Genomic DNA, 17520 nt, shown 5'->3' with positions numbered 1-17520 from the left:
CCTTTCAAAATCACCTTTACAGACACATGCAGAAAGATGTTTTACCAGTTATCCAAGCAGTCCTGAGCCTAGTCAAGTTGAAACATAAATTTAACCATCACACGGACTTTTTAAAAAATTGTGGCAAAATTTACAGAACATAAAAATTTAGCATGTTGGCCATTTTTAAGTATACATTTCAGTGGCTTTAAGTGCATTCTGGATGTTGTCCAACTATCACACTATCCATTAGGTGAATAGTTAATAATAATACTATTATACATTTTAGATATCACCAATCTTTGAAAACACTTTGGTTATGTTTCTTATTTTGTCGCCATTTATAAAATTTATTTAGCTTGTGGAATGTTTTCTTTTTTTTTTTTAATATATATATGAAATTTATTGACAAATTGGTTTCCATACAACACCCAGTGCTCATCCCAAAAGGTGCCCTCCTCAATACCCATCACCCACCCTCCCCTCCCTCCCACCCCCCATCAACCCTCAGTTTGTTCTCAGTTTTTAACAGTCTCTTATGCTTTGGCTCTCTCCCACTCTAACCTCTTTTTTTTTTTTTCCTTCCCCTCCCCCATGGGTTCCTGTTAAGTTTCTCTTCAGATCGCATAAATCTTTCGCCTTTTACTAAAGATTTCTGTGGAATGTTTTCTAAGCAATACCAGATTTATTTTGCAGGCCAGAATCTAGCCTGTTTCAAAACTTCATATCTTGGTGTATGTATCTGATCATGGCTTAGCCGTTAACCTCTCTGGATATATGCTTCCTCATTTGTAAATTGAGAATATTAAATGCATAATCCATACATTTCTGTTTATATACAAACAGGGAATGTGACTTGTGCATTCACAATGGTCTCCAAGCTTAGGAAGACCCTGCTATTGGATTGATGCCATCTTGAAATTCTTAATAATTTTAAACAAGGCATCCTACATTTTTATATTGTACTGGGCCTTGCAAATTGTGTAGTCAGTTTTTCATGAAGTTAGCTATGAATTATACAATTAAATGAGCTGGGTGACATCCTTAAATATATCTTTTCTGTTCTTTTTATCTAATAGAAAATTAAATTTCCTAAGGGAAGAAGTAAATAAATAAAAATCAGAAAAATTCAGTGCCCACACCCCTGCTTGTATACATACAACACTATTTAGGAGTGAAGTTATATTGCTTTGACTGGCTACTGAGAAAAGTGAAGCATTTTGATTTACCAGCCCAAGAGTTTTCTAAATGTTCTTTTCAGGCAATATCTTTAAACAGCAATACAGTTATGACAGGTTGGATTATAGTGTTTAGCACTTTTCCAGGAGTTTTTACATTTTACATGCCTTCTGCCTTTCAGAAATATCTGTGCCAGACACCTCAGATATGAAATAAATGTATTTTTATTGTGTATTCTGGAGTGTGTGATGTCACCCAAGCATTGACGGGAAATCTATTTTCTCCTAGCAGGAAAACTTGAGCAATCAAGTAATCTCAAAACATTTAATTTTCCCTAGGCACAAAATTTAAAAATAATCAATTAGGGTATATATATTCATTGGCAGTATATGAACAAATGCATGTTCTATATTTTGTAAGTTAAATTGAAGGAAAACTTTTAATACTTTATATCTCAGAATTTAGTAATTAAAGGAACAATACTAAACTAATGTGCTAATGAGTAAATAATAGCTTTTTCATGCCTTAGTGAACAGGGAATTATCATGAGTTTCTGCTTATGATATGAAAGCTGCAGATGGTTAATTACTATTAATACAGAAGGACTTGCTATAATAAACCTATTATTTTGAATTTCACAAACTTCTCTCTACATTGCTATAGTCACAATGTTTGTAAATGAGTTAGATCTAAAAACATTCACAAACATGTTTCCACCAACTTATTTTTTCTTCTGATATTTCCACCATTTTGAGCATCCTCTAACCTGCCTCTCTTTTGAGACTATTAGAAATGTAGATTAATCTGCGATTATTATCACACCTCTTCAAATTATGTTCACTTCCATAGAAGACCTGTCCTCCTTAGTGTTGACAGTCTACCTTAACTATAATTTTCTTTATGACAAAGAATGTGCTTTAATTACTTCTATAAAAGTTTATGAGGTCCTGACCATAGAATTTGGTGTGTGTGAATGTAAAGGTTCCTAGTACATTCAATGTCAGGGACACTTGTTTTATAAATTCCAAGACTAATTCCTGTTGAAATTTTGAAGCTCAAAACAAAGCAACCACAAAATAGTAAGTTATTTAAATAACCTGAGAAAAACTGTCTCCCTTAATATATAAAGTCATGGTAAAGATATGTTTTTGTTAGTAGGGAAATTGTGTATTGACATTATTATTAAAGCCAATAAGGTTTATCGGAGTAGCTTGCAGGCACAGAACTCTGTAGTAGTGTGTATATGATTGTTTGAATTTTCATTATCCCACAGAGAAGCTTGCACAGGTCCATCAGAGAAGGACAGTATGGAAGAAAGGCAGTAGAGGGCATGCATTCTTATGTTTCTATACATAATCATGAAGAAGCTAGAAAAAGGTAGGGATCGTGTCATTGACTATATATCAATAGGATCTTCTTGGCGGGGGATATATCCTTGTTGGGAAGGTAGAGCATCTGGAGCACCTTGTGTTTTTCTATTGTGGTACATTATTTTTGATTATTTTTTAAAGTTTAGTTTGTTAACATACAGTGCAATATTGGTTCCAGGAGTAGAATTCAGTGACTCTTCACTTAGCTACAATACCCAGTGCTCATCCCAGTAAGTGCCTTCCTTAATACCCATCACCCATCTAGCCCATCTCCCACCCACCATAAAGTTTGTTCTCTATCTTTAAGAGTCTCTTGTGGTTTGTTTCCCTCTATTCTTTTTCCTTCCTTCCCAAGGTGCTCATCAGTTTTGTTTCTTAAATTCCACATGAGTGAAATCATATGGTACTTTTCCTTCTCTGATTGACTTATTTTGCTTATCATAATACACTCTAGCTCCATCCACATTGTTGTAAATGGCAATACATTATTCTTTTGATGGCTGAGTAATATTTCATTGTATATATAAACACATTTTTTATCCATTCAACAGTTGATGGACATTTGGGTTCACTTCATAGTTTGGCTATTATTAATAATGCTGTTATAAACATTGGGGTGCATGTACCCCTTCAAATCTGCATTTTGTATCCTTTAGGTAAATACCTAATAATGCAATTGCTGGATCATAGGGTAGTTCTATTTTTAGTTTCTTGAGGAACCTCCATATTGTTCTCCAGATTGACTGCATAGTGACATGCAGAAGAATGAACCTGGACCACTTTCTTACACCATACACAAAAATAAATTCAAAATGGATGAAAGACCTCAATGTGAGACAGGAAACCATCAAAATCCTCGAGGAGAACATGGGAAACTACTTCTTTGACCTTGTCTGGAGCAACTTTTCACCAGACATGTTGCTGAAGGCAAGGGAAACAAAAGCAAACTCAAACTATTGGGACCTTGTCAAGGCAAAAACCTGCACAGCAAAGGAAACAGCAAGACTAAAAGGCAGCCTACAGAATGGGAGAAGATACTGTGCTACTCTAAGTATGCTGGGTTTTATATTCAACAATGTCCAAGAAAGAAAAAGGGAATGAGTCTCATAAGCCACTTGAATTTGTACTTACATTTATTGTATTTTACGCACTGAGAATCTTTAAGAGAATATGGCCTTCTAATTACTATTAAACAATTGATTTAGTTTTTTGATTTAGAGATATAATCTTATTAGACATATACTCAGTGTTAAATTCTGAGAGAACTTGGATTAATCATATTCATAAGTTTACTTTATTAGTTTTATAAATCATTTAAATACACAGGAAGGTTTTGTTTTAATCAGACAACTGAGGTAATTTAGAAGGAAATTAAAAATATGACATGTATAAATGCAATTTAAAGTTTACAGTTAGCTTCCTTTGAAATTGAACATATGTTCAAGGACTTCTAAATTCATAGCTGATTTATAAAATGTATTTCAAAGTTAAAATAATAGCATTAATAAATTAAATATTAAATCTTAAAAAATAAAATATTTGTCCTTAATAGACTTTTATAAATACAAAATAAGCCTCAAGGCCATATAAAATCCTCGGAACATGGATAACCAGATATTTGAGGGAAACCTCCAACATAAAAATAGGCCCTAAAGCCAAGAGGTAAAAAAATAAAAAGGAAATATAAGTAATAGAATGACACCTTAAAGAAACAGTAAATAAAATCATCATAAAGAATAGCAAAGTATTATGAGAAAGGAAAAATAATGAATAGAACAAGAACAATCTTTTGTGAATTTAAATATGATAGTCAATTTTTTTTCACAAAGAGTTGAAATATAATGCAGGCCAGTTAGACAAGGAGGTGAGAAACAGGAGAAGCGCAGAAGAAAATCAAGAGAGCAACTCTGAACATACAAAAATAACACTCTTTTAAGACTTACTTCTGGAAGATCTGTTGGTTCAGCACAAGCAGGAAGTGAAGGCTAAGGGTGACTTATAAATGGCCTGGCTAATCATTGAAAGATACTCCAACAAAGAACCAATTTGCAAAGACTAGAGAACATTTTTTTAAACCAATTTTTGGTTCCAAGCATTCAAGGAAATCTTTCTAAAAACACTAGCTGACTGCAACCTAAAGGAACAGAGACTAGAGTTTCAGAACATTACAATGAATACAAAATAGTTTAGAAATGTTGCTAAACAAACTATTACAGTCACAGCAAGCAACATAAACAAACCCTGAAGAGAGAGAAGAATCTGATTTACAGAGTTAGAATACTGTAATCTTCAAAATGCTGTTTTCAACACAAAATTATGAAGTATGCAAAGAAACCAGAAAGTATGGCCAATTTATAGAAGAGACTAACAAAAACTGTTCCTGAGTAAGCATAGACGATGGGTTTCCTAGACAAAGACTTCGCATCAAATATTTTAAATATGATGTAAAAGTTAAAGGAAATCATGGATAAAAAAACTAAAGGGGGCACCTGGGTGGCGCAGTCGGTTAAGCGTCCGACTTCAGCCAGGTCACGATCTCGCGGTCCGTGGGTTCGAGCCCCGCGTCGGGCTCTGGGCTGATGGCTCAGAGCCTGGAGCCTGTTTCCAATTCTGTGTCTCCCTCTCTCTCTGCCCCTCCCCCGTTCATGCTGTGTCTCTCTCTGTCCCAAAAATAAATAAACGTTGAAAAAAAAATTTAAAAAAAATAAAAAATAAAAAAAAAAACTAAAGGAAATCAGAAGAATTATATCTCAAAAAATATTAACCAAGAGATAGAAATTGTACAAAAAAAAAAAAAAAAGAAATTCTGGAGCCAAAAAGTACAATAACAGGAGAAATTCATGACAGGTTTTCCAATAGCAGGTATTAGTAAACTGAAGAAAAAAAATAAGTAAGCTTGATTATAAATTCATTTAAATGATCCTCTCTGAAGAGAAGAAAGGATCATGAAGAAAAATGAACAGAGTCTAAGAGACTTGGATACCGTTAAATATAGCAACATATGAATATTTGGAGCCTCAGAGAGGAGGAGACTGGCAAGAGGGGGAAAATATTTGAGCAAATAATAGCCAAAAACTTCCCACATGTGATAAAAGACATGAATCTATATACCTAAGACTCTTAGCAAACTCCAAGAAGGATGAGCACAGAGAGAATCACAGCAAAACACATTATAATTATGTAAGTGGGAAGATGCACCTTACTTAAGACAGTATTCCATATTTTGTTTTCGATTTTGAACACTTCTAAGTTTCATCCTTCCCTCTTCCCCTGAAGCCACACAAATAATCAGACTAATTAGAAAGCCTGTGTTTCCTTCTTTCAATGCTAGATGGAGATTCAAACCTTTGAAGTATCTGCCCAAGTGCAGAAACCCTTGGCCACACCCCAAAGTAACAACCCCAAACAAATACTCTTTCCTCACTTTTTGAAGCCATTTTTTATCTCCTTGGGAAGTCAGACTTGCTGTCCCCAAAAAGCCTCATTTTGTAAGTAGTAAATATTTTCACATAATCTTTGTGTGAATATAACATCATGAGTCTTGACATCAGAACCAAATTTCGGGTTGGGGTCTATACTGCTTCTTATGGGTGGACACAACCATTAGCACTATGAGCAGAATGTCTACCGCCATCAGGAGTAGGTTCTTTTGTTTTGATTTGCTTATTGGCTTTGCTGCCTGACGGTATGCATACATTTTGATCTGCTCTCTCCTAGTCAGCATGCACTTTGAGCTGCTTTGTGCTGCATTTGCTGAGTTCTTTTAAGGCCCTATGCTGTGCATTGCAAGTTTCTGTCCCCACAAAATTCACAGGTTGAAATTCTATTCTCCAGTGTAATGGTATATGGATGTATGACCTTTGGCAGGAAATTAGGATTAACTTAGGTCATGGTATTGGGGCCTTTATGATGAAATTAATACCCTTATAGAAAGAGGAAGAGACAGAAGATCTCGCTATACATGCATGAATGAAGGAAGGTCATGTGAAAACATAATCAGATAGAAGTCTCTGATGAGGAACACAACAATGCTGGCATTCCGATCTCAGAGTGCACTCTGACTTCAGTATTCCAAACTGTGAGAAATGTTTGTTTTTTAAGCTACTCAGTTTATAATATTCTGCTATAGCTGCTCAAACTGACTAGGGCACTCTATCACAGATTTAACCATACTAATATCATGTGTCTCAGTTCCATCGTAAGCTGTGGCTGACATTAGGATCAAGGGACAGACTCTTAATCCATGACCAATTGCTTATGTGTTTCAACCATTGCAGGCTCACTGGGTAATTACTCATGTGGAAGAAAAACGGACACGATTTGTATGTTGTTTACTATTTGAAGTTTGAATTGTTGAGATCCATAATGCTGAAGGTAGATGGCTTATTAGAACCCTATGGATTGCCTTTGCTACCGCTGCTGCTACCCATGCCTCTATCTCCACATAATATCCTAATCCCCATGGTTATCAGGAAAAGCAACTGTGACATCCCTGTGGTATAGGAAAGGGGGTTAATTCAAACCTTATTTTGCCCCAGGGACTTTAAACCCTATGAAGAAACCACTGACATGGGAGACTGTCCTTACTCTGACAATACTGATTTGAGGTTCTCTGGAAGAAATAACTTATAAACAGACTACAGACCACCTTCTCCACCACAAAATAGATATAGTAATGACAAAAAAAATGGGGGTGGTGGGACAGAAAAAGAAAGAAATAAACCTGGGCACTGGGGTAGGAAACAAATAATTGTAACTGAAGTCCACAATTTGACCCAATCAAAGTCCAAAATTTAATAAAATAATTTATATTGCAAAAAGATAGGATGTTGATTGACTTTTCTACCTCCATGACATGATAACATAGATTATGAACTATACTAATTGCACCAATTGGAAAATCTCATGGCCTAAGTTATAAGTGGGGTTAAATTAATTATACCCAGGGGCCTCCCCCCATACTCTTAGGGAGATTACAAGATATTACATGGAGGACAAAAAGGTACACCTCATGTTAACTATCAGAACTATCACTTGGCCTAAATTTTCTATGGTCATAGCAACCCAATCATGAAAATGGACACTTTGACCCAATAAAGTGTAAAATTAAACAGAATCTTTGACACGTAAAAGTTGGTTTTGGGGGTGCCAGGGTGGCTCAGCTGGTTAAGCGTCTGACTTTGGCCCAGGTCATGATCTCACAGTTAGTGGGTTAGTGTTCCGCGTCAGGCTCTGTGCTGACAGCTCAGTGCCTGGAGCCTGCTTCAGATCCTGTGTCTCCCTTTCTTTCTAGCCTTCCCCACTCATGCTCTTTCTCTCTCAAAAATAAATAAATATGAAAAATTTTTTAATTAGGTTTTGCAAAATGGAACCTCATAAATATGTCTTCTCTTCCCTAGTTAAATTAACTAATATTACCCAATGTAAATTAAATGAAAGCCTTCAAGGATTGAAACTCATTATACAAAACTTTTAGAGAAAACATGATTATCCTCACTGCTTTTCCATTCCTTAGTCCAATTTGGTCTGCTCTTAAATCTACAAAAAAGAAAAAGAAAGAAAAAAAAAGAAAAGAAAAAGAAAAAATACTATCTAATTATAGATTACCACAACCTTGATACCATGGGCCCATTAAGCTCCTTTACCAATGTTTTTGAAATTTGAAATTACCAATTCCATTAAATGAGCAAGTGGTAAACGTTTTGCTATTATAGATGTAGGTAATATATTCTGTTAAGTACCTGTTTCAAGAGCTTTCAGCTAGAATTTGCTTCTTTTTCTTCCCAACTTTATTGAGATTTAATTGACATACAATATTATGAAGTACAAGGTGTGCAATATGATGATTTAATAGAAGGATCTATTGCAAAATGGCTTAATTTCTGTAGGGACATAAATACACCTTTGAAGGCAAGATAGTAATTGCATGCAAATTTCTCCAAGAGTGCAAGTAAGACACTACCTTGACAAGATCCTCTTCTGAAGAGTTTGATTTCACACATTCCTTCAGAGCATGCATATACTAAAGAGCTCACAGAAAAGGGGATGAACCATTGATTCACACATAGTGTAAGTACCTGTTGTCTTGATTAGTTTCTGAAAATTACTTGGTAAACTGAGGGCTTCTTGATATTTGACACCATCAAGAAACATCTCTTGACCATCTCAAAACCTGCAATATATTTTAGGCCTTTCTGGGATCTGGAGCAAATATATTCCACAGTTATATTTTACTTAGGTCATCTATGTTGTTCTTTATAAATGTACCCACCTTGAATGGAATTGTCCAACAAAATGCTTTAGAATCGGTCCAAATTGAAATATAATAGGCACTCCTGATAGTGTTTGAAAGAGTCCTACCTAACCCTTCATTTTAGAGACTTTAGCAACAACCTCTCATGCCACCTGTAGTCTCCTAATATGGCCATAAGTTGCCCGTGGTTTTCTGAGGCAAGAAACTGTCCACCTCTGTCTCATGTTGTATGCCATTAGGGTGGCAGTTGTTGTCCATATACGGGGCTCTCCTGGAAATAGAAACTCTCAGAGCCCCTAAGCTTGTGACTGTCAATCCCTAGCTGTCTCTGCCATGTGAGGTCATGGGAGCAGCTCACTCTAAGTTCACCATGGCTACCAAGGCCTCCTCACTATGTGATGGGGCCAAACCTGAGTGTTCCACCATATCCCACCTGCAGGAAGGGATGGGCTTCCCTGTATTCAGTCCTTTACCAAATGCCATAGTGCTGGAGGATTCCCTGGTCAACCAAATAAATGCCTCTGCAATTTAGTAGGTAAATAGCAAGGGGAGTTCATGCATTTATGGTTGGTTACAGCATCATTGCATGTGATGGAGCTCAGGAGAGAATTGCTGCTTTTCATCCCTAGTACGTCCCTGATGAAGGATGGGACTCAGGGTTAGCACAAATGGCCACATTTCAGGCAGTCATCTTAACACTGAATGTCCTGGACAACAGTAGGCCCCATATGCATATTTTTATGCATATGGGACAATGTTAATTGTTTGGTGTGGTTCCAGCCAAATGCTGCAAAACAAACCTTTGTCTAAGGTTTTCTCCTTTGTGGTAATGATTCTGGTATTCTCTTGCCTTGCAGATACTCCAAATATAAATAAAGGTCACCCATGTGTCTACATATACTAAAGCCATAACACAAGGCCTCACAAAGACACTCCTTATCCCTTTTGGAGTTTCAGACATTACTGACCATGACCAAGGCGTTCATTTCTCAGTGAAATACATTATACTGAGCTGTTGAACAAAGCATTGAATGGAACTTTTGCCTACCTTGCAGACTTGAGGCTGCAGGCCTCATAGAACACCAAATTTAATTCAATGAAACATGGCATATCTAGTAATCAGTAAATATTGGGACTAAGTTAAAGAATTTGTTTCCATAATTTAACGCTTAACTGGTGAACTTCCCTCCTCCCTGTTCCAATTTTGCCCCACATCTAGGCAAGATAATAAGAAAGCACTCACTCTTGACATTGCAGGAGATTCAAGCCAAGTAAGCCCTTGCCCACATGTGGGAACAATTACCCTGGCCTTCCCCCCAACTCAGTGAAAGTCCTAACCAAGTCTTAATTCCTCATTCTCTCAAGTCATTATGAGCCTGTTTGAGCTCTGATCCTCTCAGAAAGTATCATTTATACGTAATAAACCTTTTCATACACTCTTGCTCTGTGTGTGGCATCATAAGTATCACAGGCAAACGCACTATAGTGTGTGGGTCTATTCTGCGTCTTCAGTATAGTCTAAATGCTCACCAACTATAGAGTTGTAGTATGTAAGTCTGTTAGCACAAAGATAGAAAAATTTGAGCAAATGAAGTAATAGGAGACCTAGAAAAAAAGAATACCTAAAATCTCAAAGAGATGATGGTGCAGATCAACATGGACAGGACAGTTTTCAATAAATTTTCAATAAATAGGGTAAGTGTAGAGAAAAAAAATCTGTCACAAACTACATATTTTAAATAAAACAATTTCCAAATAGATTAAAAACCTTAATTGTGAATAGAAAAACAGGAAAGCTTTTAGAACATATTATGGTTGAACAAACATATGAGAAGATGCTCAACTCATTTCTAATCAGGTGACTGCAAATTAAATCATAATGAGATAGCATTACATACCTACCAGATTGGCAAAAAATTAAAAATTTAACAAAATCAAGTGTCAGCAAAACTGTAGAACCTTGGGTACCCATATAAACTATTGATTTTACCACATCATTAAAAATTTTGCTGAAAAAATAGAAGGCTTACACACCCTGTGACCCACCAATTCCGTTCTAGCAAAGTTCTATGTGTATGTAAACAGATACATAAAAAGATTATGTATAGAAACATTTATATGTATGTCATATTAATCTTGTGGACAGAGAATGTATGTATGTGTGTGTGTGTGTGTGTATATACACACACACATATATATGTATGTGTGTGTGTGTATATATATACATATATATGCCTTCTGTTACTATTTTTATATGGAAAAAAGTTGGGAAAACTGAAATTTCGCCCACAGTAGAATAGAGAAACTGTGATATATTAAGCATGTAATAAATAGCAATTAAGATGAACAAATTACAGGTACACTATTCAACATGGATAAATCTCTGAGACACAATTTTGAGCAAAAGAATAAAAACTATGATTCCATTTTCAATTTGTGATAAAATCAAACTAGAACTATATTAACAAGGCAGACGTAGGTTGTAAAACTAAGGAAGATTGAGAAATCGATTACCACAAAATTTGATAGGTTGGTTACCTCTGGGGAGGAAGTACACCGTAATCAGCGCAGGGCACATGAAGGTTTCTGGGGTGCTTGGTGTGGAAGAGTATACAGGGTAAGGCTCCGAGTAGGAACTCAATGAGCATTAAATGAATAAAAGTGACTAGAAAGTTAAAGTGAGGAAGGAGTTTGAAAATGAGAAAAAACACATCCTTCATTTGAGAATATAGGTTCTGTTTAAATCAGGAAACCAAAATGTAAAAAGATGTTTCAAAGTTCAATTTACAGTTAAAGAGATGTCCTTCATCATAGGAATTCTATTGATTGTCTCTACCCATTAACAATAATAACCTAAACAAAGCTAAATTATGTTGAGTGTAGTCTTGTTACCTCTAGATAAGAGATGGTATGATGAAAAAGAATATTCCAAATCAGAGTTAAAATTAATCAAGGTCTTGTGTGCTCATTGACCATGTCCAGGGTAAAGATGGTTCAAGGATTCAGTCATGTTTTAACACAGTCTGATAATTATATAAAAGATAAGGGCTGCTTATTTCTTGTCCTACTTTCTGCAGAAATAAAGGAATCTTTGCATAGATCAATAGGCAGAACATCAAGTAAATAGTCATCACAGTGTTTTCATAATATTTTGTTTGCTATCAAAGCCAGAAAAGTTACCTTATTACTTTTTTCTTTCCATTGACTAATCAAGATACATATGCAAATTTGATTTAGTAATTTGAAAATAAAATTTGTATTGAGTTGCATTTGCAAATAGGGCTTCAAGCCCTACGAATACGAATTGGGCTTCAAGCCTGATTATAAACCTCACTCAAATTGTATAGATTGTGGTGTGCATTGGCCTTCGCCACTGTTTTCAGGTACTCTAACATGTTTGTTCATTACAGTTGTGTCCTTTAATAGGATATCCCTACTGTGATTTTGTTGGCAGGATAAATCAACATTCTTTTTTCCTTTCAGTGGTTGAGAAAGGTAAACTTATGATGCATGATTGGTTCGTTTATAGTTTTCAGGAGTCCTGATTAAAGGAAACACCTTGCATTTGATTGAAAATAGAAATACATATAGGCAGCATGTCCTTTGCAGAGTAGGTAGAAGGGCATTTTATGGTGGAATGGATGGAAAACTCTGACAAGAATGCTGTGGCAGCTATGTTTATGATGAGCTGTGATTCAATGCCATTTATCCAGTTGATAGGAATCACACGTGAGAAATCTAGGATCAAATTACAATACCCCCCCAACAGGCAAGCTAGGCCAATCCCATTTTAAAGCAGGGTATCTTTAGTTGTTTTTTTTTTTTCTCGTCTTCCTTTATTTTAATGTCAATATTTCAAAGTGGTAAAGTTCACCTGGAGTTATATAATAACTTTTAAGTATATTTAGGCAACTAAATAACATAGAGCTGAAATTCCATGCAGAAATTGAAGGAGTCTATATTTTAAATAAAACATGGTCAAATCAATGGTACAACAAGCCTGCAGTACAAATGACCCATTATCTTGTCTTTTTCTTCTCCCATAAGGCTCCCTATCAACTCTAATTCTTTATTGAAGCCCATACTTGAAAACTAAATACTATCTTGGGCACTAAAAGCCAGTAAGTGGGAACAATGTCTTGCAAGAGTGACAAGGTGATTGGCTACCTCAGGTCCAAATTTTTGTCCATTAGAACCCTATTTCACCCTGTCTAGACCCTGCAATCTTGTTTCTAAAATAAACCTAAATACAGTCTCTCTATTTGTAGAATCTTGAAATTTGTATTACAAGGCCTCCTGTCTCTGGCAGCTTGCAATTTACCCAGCAATATAAAATGTTGGAAATCTATTTCCTAACATGTTATTGTCATGAAATATAAGAAGTAACCAATCAATATATAACAAGTTGAACACATTTTTGTAGCCAACCTACAAAAAACCAACTCAGTAACAATTGTAAAAAGCTTCATGAATAAACCTCCTTAATGCTGCAAATCACAAATAGGTTTTACATTGTACTTGCCTTTTCCTTTGGATGGACTCTTTACGTATAAAAATCTCACCACAGATTTCAGTCTGTTCTGCATTCATACTACTGCTTTGCTATAGTTCAGATTTCATTGAAATTATAAAATTTTACTTGCATTTCTTAAGTAGAAATATTTATTTCATGTTGTGATTAATCGTATTCCCTCTTCCTCCCCACCCATACGCTTTTCATTATCTATTGCTTTGTTTTTCTTTTCGCTCTGACTTTTAAAAATTCCATTCATTTGGTTTGCTTTTCTAGCAACTGACATCTGATTCTGTCAGCATCCAGAAATGACCCAAAAAATGTAGCAGCTAGAAAAAAAAAATATATATATATATAGGAGCATTTTCTCTCTTTGGTAAAGGTTAGGTTCTGATCCTTTCCATAGCTAAATAACCTTTCCGCTAGTCTCTTTTTAATAAAGTTATTTTATTGATGAAATTTGAATGTCTTTGGGTTCCTGTACCCCTTAAAAAATTGATAGAACATACATTTATTAACATTTACTTAATGTTATTAACATTTAAAACATTATATATTGTTATATAAAATCCATCTATATCTGCTAATTTTATATTTAATGTCTGTTAAATTATTCACAGCTAGTATACCCATCAATAATGTCTGACTTCAAATTCTGACCCCTGTGATAGTAGAAATAGAAGACTCTCAGGTAATTTCTTGCTATAATGACCCATCTGTGACATTTCACTTAAAAATCTAAAGAACTGAATGAAAAATAGTCCTTTCAGGCTTTTCAGAGTAGTGCTAAGATGTATAAAAAAGTGAAAGTACTTTAGAAAATAAGTCTTTAATTCTGCAAAATCAGCACAGACTCAGGAGTTAAACTTGAGAAGTTCTGTAGCTGTCAAGGATCATTTCAGAAAACACTGCGATAATTTTAAACAGAAAGTCATTTAATATTCAAAATTGAATAATTATAAACTAAATGGAGGAGCGGAATGAGGCTCTGGGTTGGTCCTCCCAGAACACTCAGACACTAGTAAAGTGGAATCTGCGGGCAACATGGAGCTGATCAGTTGAAGAAGACTGAGCTGCAGCTATGGCCCAGGTATTGAAAACTGACACCATCACTGCTGGAGCTTCCTCTTGATTCCCATGACACCCTGGCTGTCGGTGTCTTTGTTACCCATGAGGCTTAGGAGTGGAGCCCTGCACCAAAAATGAACATGTCCGTGAGCTATTTTAGTAGCAGCAATAGACAAAGTGGCAGGAAGCAAGCTTTCCACGTGTTGTGTTCAGCTAGATAATGGGTGGGAACGAAGTAGAATCCCAAAGCCTATCTGAAGAGGATCTCAGAAGCACAGTCCTCAGCTTTTTAATGTTGGAAATACAGAAGTTCAAACTGGAAGAAAGCTGGGATGAGAACTTGCAAAAGGACCCAGATGTATATCTGAGGCTCAGAGAAGGCAAATGGCAGCTTTTCAGAGGATCTTGCTGTTGAGCTAATTGGTGCAGAATGTTGGCAACCACACCTTGCAATTAACCATGATTCATACAAAAGAACTCCTGGTTGTAAAGCACAGGAATAGATTTAAAAACTTTCCGTGTGAGAAAAACATTGTGAGAACAAAACAAAGATGTGATATTCAAGCACACTTGGTTAGCTTTTTAAAACAGAACTCTTTTTTGTGCTAAAAACTGTGTTTTATATCTAGAATGAAAAAAAAAGGAATTAGATTGATTAAATACTAGGTATGTATTAGGAACTGTGTAGCAGGTGCTCTTACCTAAATTATTTCTTAGCACTGTGAGAAATAAGGCAGATTTTTAAGTAAACAAAAGAAAAACCCAGTTACATTTATTTATTTGCCAACAATTGGAGTAGTAATGTAAGCTTTTAAAACGTACTTTTTTAAGCCACAGGTGTGGAGATAAAAAGTATTCTAGTCAGATGTGGACTGGGGGTGATACTTAGAGATTTACTACTTAACCCCCCTTTTTACCTATCTGGGGATTAGAATCAACCTAACAGAAAGAGGTATTAGGCAACTAGAGATCAAATGTATCTTTATTACGGAAACTTTAGTTGGTGAGCATGATTCAGGTATGACTTCTTTTTTCTTTTGACCACCGTGGGGATGCCCGCAGGCTAGGCTGGGGCGTTAGGACTAGTGGAGCTTGGAGTTTCCTAGGAAGGCAACCAAGGCACAGGTGGAGCCCCCTGGTGTGCTATGTGGACTCAGGTGTGCAGGAGAAATGAAGGTCCTGATGGAGGTTCAGGGAGAGGATGAGCTGAGATGTACAGAGGGTCAGAGGTGCTCAGAGAATGGTAGAATCAGGCCTGAGGTGCTGCAGCTGAGACCTTCCCTCCACAATGGACACCTGATCTCGCAGGATCTCAGGAGTCTACTTAAGGCTGGTCGGGAAGGCCTGGGATAAGAAACACTTGGATGCCCCGGGTGCTGATGGACAGTGTTGCAGACTTGTCCGTAAGGAGTCTGCTTATACAAAATATCTCTCAAACCCAATGATCCGTGGATGTTTTGTGCACCCCACTCTATACCCCATCCCCCGTCAGATTAACAAGACAGAGGCCCCTTGCCCTGGTTCAGGGCAACGCGTTCCAAAAGCTCTGCCTGCCTGAGACTGTGAATCATGGTCATCAGAAGGATTTGCTAGTCCTTTCTGTCCCACAAATTTAGACCTTTGGAATTAGACCAAATGGAATTGTTGAGTGTGCTGGCTTATTCGTACACTGGAAGAAATGAATACTCAGCAAACCAAGAACCCAGATGTCCCCAGTCAGAAGGCAATAGAGAAGTGAATTGAAGGTATGTTCTCTTGAGAGTGGCTAAATTAAGTGGGACCTGTGCTATATGAGTTATGGTTTCATCCATAAATGTATCAATTAACTATGTAGGGAGAGAAGGCTTTAATGTGTGGAAAATATTAGCAACTAAGACAAAATAGTATATGAGTAAATTTATGTAGAATCTAAAAAGCAAAGCAAATGAATAACAAGAAAACAAACAAAATAATCAGAATCAAACCTGTAAATACAGGGAACAAACTGAGGGTTACCAGAGGGTACAGGGGTGGCGGATGGGCAAAATGGGTGAAAGGGAGGGGAGATACAGGCTTTCCATTAAGGAATGAACAAGTCACAGGAAAAAAAAGGTACAGCATAGGGAATATACTCAATAGCATTATACTAGTGTTGTATGGTGACAGATGGTAGCTACACCTGCTAGCATAATGTATAGAGAAGTTGAATCTCTTTATTGTATACCTGAAACTAATATAACATTGAGGTTCAACAATACTAAAAACTTTTTTAAAAATATAAGTGAATTTTAAATTGTGCAGCTTAAACCATGAAATATGTGAAATTTCAAGGGGAAAAATTAATCAACAGCATAATACTGAATAATAACGGACTCTGCTATGTTAGATGTTTTCTGTACCTTATTCCTGTCATTAAAATGACGGTATTTTTACTTTGCATGATAAAGCAGCAGGGAAGTTTTTTTCTATCACCTTTTTATTTTTTTTATCAGATGAGGAAACAGTACCAGAATAAATATAAGGTGGTGATTGAGATCTCATGCATGGAGTCAGGTTGCATAGATTCACATCGCAGGTATTTTGTCACGTTGGCAAAATTAGTTCACCTGTTTAGGCTGCAATTTCCTCATTTCTACAAGAGGAATCATAATCACAGTGTCTGTCTTATTAGTTATAAAGTTTAAATTCTATAACCCTTATCGCAGTGTCTGGTGATTAGTAACCCTTCAAAAAATATTACTGTTACCATTCATTATTATTAATTACTATTAACAGAACTCATGCAGATAATATGTTAAGGCATGGATCGTAGCTTGTTTGCATCTGCATAACTACTTTTGTGCCCATGTTGCTGTTACACAAAGCTGCTTGAGTGTATGCTACATGATAGATGGTCAATAAATATTTCTTGCCCTGGATTAAACTCAGGAGTCATAGAGAACACTTGAAGGAATCATTCCATGGTAGCACCTTTCCATACACTGTGAATATACCTGAGTACACTCTCCATCACACCGTGTCTTGCTCTGATGAACAGTCTCTTTCTGATTTGCATTGTCTGCCACCAAATAACCCCATGTGTGAGGGCATAGAGGGCAGAGAGAGTGATGTCTGAGTCCCAGCCAATATATGGACCATTTTCTTCCATCATACACCATCAGTTTCTGTGGGAAGTATCT

The 17520-nt window shown here is 36.2% G+C and overlaps 1 non-coding gene across 1 annotated transcript; it reads left to right on the top strand.

The window, feature by feature from the left end:
- The first annotated feature begins 580 nt into the window (after positions 1-580).
- LOC124509068 (U5 spliceosomal RNA) lies at positions 581-694 on the top strand. Its single transcript, XR_006961407.1, has one exon. It is a non-coding gene; the product is annotated as a U5 spliceosomal RNA (small nuclear RNA).
- Positions 695-17520: the final 16826 nt, after the last annotated feature.

Source organism: Lynx rufus, unplaced genomic scaffold (genome assembly GCF_022079265.1).
Source record: "Lynx rufus isolate CCGP_SWC_20201006 ecotype Redwood Valley unplaced genomic scaffold, mLynRuf1.p SCAF_13, whole genome shotgun sequence".
NCBI classification, from domain to species: Eukaryota; Metazoa; Chordata; class Mammalia; order Carnivora; family Felidae; genus Lynx; species Lynx rufus.
This window is presented reverse-complemented; position numbering and strand designations above follow the sequence as displayed.